We start from the raw sequence: 4,614 nt of genomic DNA on the forward strand, positions 1-4,614 counted from the left end.
CCCAGCTACTCGGGCGTCTGAGGCAGGAGAATCGCTTGAACCCAGAGGCAGAGGTTGCAGTGAGCCAAGATCACACCACTACACTCCAACCTGGGCTATAGAATGAGACTGCCTCAACAACAACAAAAAAAGCAGGGGAGGGGAGGGCGTGGTGGCTCCCGCCTGTAATCCCAGCACAGGAGGCCGAGGTGGGCGGATCACCTGGGGTCAGGAGTTTGAGACCAGCCTGTCCAATATGGTGAAACCTCATCTCTACTAAAATTACACACACAAAAAAAAATTTAGTCGGGCCTTGTGACACATACCTGTAATCCCAGCTACTTGGGAGGCTGAGGGAGGAGAATCACTTGAACACGCTACTGCACTTCAGCTTGGGTGACAAGAGTGAGACTGTGTCTCAAAACAAACAAAGAAACCCAAATATGATGCCTAATTAGAACAGAACAGGTACAGTGGCTCACGCCTGTAATCCCAACACTTTTGGAAGCCAAGGTGGGTGGATCGATTGGTCTCAGGAGTTGGAGACCAGGCTGGGCAAAATGGCAAAACCCCATCTCTCCAAAAAATACAAAAATATTAGTTGGGCATGGTGTTGTGCACCTGTAGTCCCCGATACTCAGGAGGTTGAGGTAGGAGAATCTTTTGAGCCCTGGAGGTCCAGGCTGCAAACCTACTAAAAGTATGTTACAGGATTAGAAGAACATTTGGTATGGCTTGTATGTTAATTTTGTTTGTGGGGCATCCAGAAGCCAAAGATTTGCCTTTTTCTCAGCCGTAATGAAAATAACCATGGGTTGAATTGTAGACTTTTCAGTGTTAAAAACATATTTAGAGTTGAATGTAGCCTTATGGATGAAGAAACAGAAGTTGTGGCCTGCCAAGGTTACACAGCTTGTGAATGGCACCGCTATTTCACCACATCAAATAACGGCCATGTTGGCGACGACTTTCTTTTTTTTTTTAAATGTAATACTGTCTATTTAACTTCAAAAACATTTCAGCATTCTAAACATACAAAAAAAAAATAACAGAATGTTGCAAATCGTGTTAAGTACAGAAGGTTCTTGAACTCTCATTGATGCAGCGGCTCTTCACTTTGCTGACAATGAAGAGTTCTACAGTTTGTTTAAAAACAAACAGTTTAAAAACACTGCACTTAAAAAACAGAAAACAAAAATATCTCATGCCAGCTGACCCCCTTTGTCTACAGCTAAGATGGTAGCAGAATGCTATGTCACTATATACAGAAACAAGACAACCTGAAGCTAAATGGATGCCCACTGCAGAGTCAGCCGGTCCAGCCTCACAGTGCACGCCCTGAGCCACAGCACCTCCAAAAGACATCTTTCTCGCAGCCTCAACGCCAGGCAAGGAGCATCAAGAGTTTGTCTTGGTTGTTTTGTTATTTTTACAAACTATAAACACGGTTGATAACTCAGGATTTCTAGCCAATAACCATATAGTCAACACCACCTTATAAATAAAAAAAAATGCCAGAAACATCTTTAAATGCCTTGTCACACCAACCGCAAAGTGCACAGAGTGCACTTTTCATTTTAACACGAGTGCCTTTTCATTTTAAAAATGTTTGGAAATATGTACAATTTTGATACAGTTTCAGGGTGCTCCAGACACCCATGGCCACTTCATGTAAACCACTGACAATCTCTAGAGCACTTTGAGAGACTACAATATGATCGTGATCAAATTTTGTACTTAAACCTAATGAGGGCAACAGACACTTCTCAAGTAAGAGATGTGTCAATTACGGCACTCCCCTACTCTAAGTATTCACAAGGAGACAGATAAACAGTTTTTTTTATTCATCCTCCTCCTCCTCCTCCTCTTCCTCCTCTTCCTCCTCCTCTTCTTCATCTTCCTGTTCCACATTTTTCCTGGCAACTTTAGCAGGACCCTTTGCACCATCAAACTTTCCTTTCGACTTATAGTCAGCAACATCCTTCTCGTACTTCTCCTTCGGCTTTGCCGCCTTAGTGATGTAAGGCTGCTTTTCGCTGTCATTTAGGTTATTCCACATCTCACCCAGCTTTTTTGCCACATCTCCAACAGAGATGCCAGGGTTTGTGGATTTGATCTTGGGGCAGAATTCCGAGCAGAACAGGAAGAAGCCAGACGGTGGCCTTCTGGGGACATTAGGATCCTTCTTCTTCTTGCCTCCCTTAGCTGGTCCATAATCCTTCATTTCCCGATCATAGAGTACTGTACTTTATCCGCCTTTGCCATTTCATCAAATTTAGATTTCTCTTTCCCGGACATTGTCTTCCACCTCTCAGAGCATTTCTTGGAAAATTCTGCAAAATTGACAGGGACCTCTGGGTTTTTCTTCTTACGTTCTTCTGTGCACATCTGCACAAAGAAGGCATAAACAGACATCTTGCCCTTTGGTTTCTTGGGGTCACCTTTAGCCATCCTGACTGTATTGTTTGCTAGTCTTGTTGGTGACTTCTTAAAAAAAAAATTGAGAGAACCAACCAGAACATATTCAGAATGACTCCCTAGTAATTTTTTTTCACTAGGACATAGCAATGAGCTTTGAAAAAGGGGAGAAAGGATGAAATTATATATGCTAAACAAGCTAATGTAAATAGGATATATATATACACATATATACATATATACACGTGTGTGTGTGTGTGTGTGTGTGTATGTGTGTATTATTTTTTGGAGACATGAGGTCACACTATAGTGCCCAGGCTGGTTGGGAACTCCCGGGGCTTAAGTGATCCTCTCGTCTCAGCCTTCCAAAATGTTGGGATTATAGGCACGAGCCACCACACCTGGCCTATTTACAATTATTATCACATAATATTCTGAATGATTTTCAAGTTTGTTTAGTCATAATTTACTTTTCAAAGAAATAAACTTTTGAGCCGGAGATGGTGGCTCAGGCCTGTAATCAGAGCACTTTGGGATGCTGAGGCAGGAGTATGGCTTGAGACCAGGAGTATGAGACTAGCTTGGGCAACATAGCAAAGATCCCATATCTATAAAAAATAGTAATAAAAATTAGTAGAGCATGGTGCACACATCCATAGTTTTAGCTACTCAGGAGGCTGAGGCAGGAGGATCGCTTGAGCCCAGGCGGTTGAGCTTGCAGTGAGCCATGATCATGTCACTGCACTCCAGCCTGGGCGACAGAGTGAGACTCTGACTCTAAAGATAATAACAATAATAATAAAATAAAATGTGGCTACTAGAAAATTTCAAGTACAGCTAGTGCTCGACTTACGACCACGATTGGTTCCGACAGACTGGTTGTAACACGATTTGGTTGTAAGTTGAGTAGGCTATATGCACGCGGAGATGGTAGTGCTGCCGGAAGCTGGTCTGCACTGTCGTACACCCAGCTGGGCAATGTTTGCGCTGCCAGACGCGGAGCAGTCGTGGCTAGCGATTGTGGTCGTAAAGTTGAATGGTCGTAAGTTGCATAGGTCGTAAGTCGATCAATACCTGTACCTTTCTCGTGGACAGCACTGTGCTAGAGATTAGAGGTAGATTCGAAGATTATGTCATCTATTGCTTAGTCTCAAGAAGACTATGACATCAATTTTAATTATCCCGAGCTCTCACCATCTTCTTTAGCCATGGATTATATCACACACCCCAACTACTAACATATGCCATTGGGCTAAAGATGGTGTGGATAAGTCAACACTAATGCAAATCATCATTAAAAAAGGTGAACCCAAAGAAACTTTTTTTTTTTTTTTTTGAGACAGTGTCTTGCTCTGTTGCCCAGGCTGGAGTGCAGTGGTGGGATCTTGGCTCACTGCAACCTCTACCTCCTGGATTCAAGCGATTCCCCTCCCTCAGCCCTGAGTAGTTTGGACTACAGGTGGGCACCACCATGACTGGCTAATTTTTTGTATTTTGTAGAGACTGGGTTTCACCATGTTGGCCAGGATGGTCTCAATTTCCTGACCTCGTGATCCACCTACTTGGCCTTGGCCTCCCAAAGTGCTGGGTTTACAGGCGTGAGCCACCACACCTGGCCAAAACATTTATATTAATGATAGAGTAAAAATATAGTTTTATATATGATTATTAGTAAATTCTCATTGCTCTTGTAGTTAACTTTTCTCCTTTCATCAAATTTAATGATTTTCTGCATTGACCAAAGTTTTATACATTTCTCAATTCATTTATTAAGGTTTGAAAGTAGGCTTTTAAAAAGTGTATAGTTATCCATTGCAGCCTAACAGATTGATTCAAAGCTTAACATCTTAAAACAACAAACATGTATTATCTCACAGTTTCTATGGGTCAGGAATCTGGGCGTGGCTTAGGTGGGTTCCTTTGGCCCAGGTTGGCCCACAAGCTATAATCAAAGCCAGGACTGCAGTCTTCTTAAGGCTTGACTGAAGGAGCCTTGACTTCTAAGCTCTAATATGTGCCTGTTGTCAGGCCTCATGTCCTCCCTGGCCGTTGGCCAGGGACATTGGCACATTGCCTCATGGACCTTTTATGGGGAAGCTCAAAACACGGTAACTGACTTCTCTCAGAAGGAGAGACGGCAAACAAGATGGAAGCAACTGTCTGATTTTTATTTTTTTAGACAGAGTCTCACTCTGTTGCCCAGGCTGGAGTGCAGTG

The 4,614-nt window shown here is 42.9% G+C and overlaps 1 pseudogene; it reads right to left on the bottom strand.

Moving 5' to 3' along the window:
• Positions 1-1,611: 1,611 nt before the first annotated feature.
• LOC108310500 lies at positions 1,612-2,430 on the bottom strand (annotated as a pseudogene).
• Positions 2,431-4,614: the final 2,184 nt, after the last annotated feature.

This window comes from Cebus imitator, unplaced genomic scaffold (genome assembly GCF_001604975.1).
Source record: "Cebus imitator isolate Cc_AM_T3 unplaced genomic scaffold, Cebus_imitator-1.0 Scaffold103, whole genome shotgun sequence".
NCBI lineage: Eukaryota > Metazoa > Chordata > Mammalia > Primates > Cebidae > Cebus > Cebus imitator.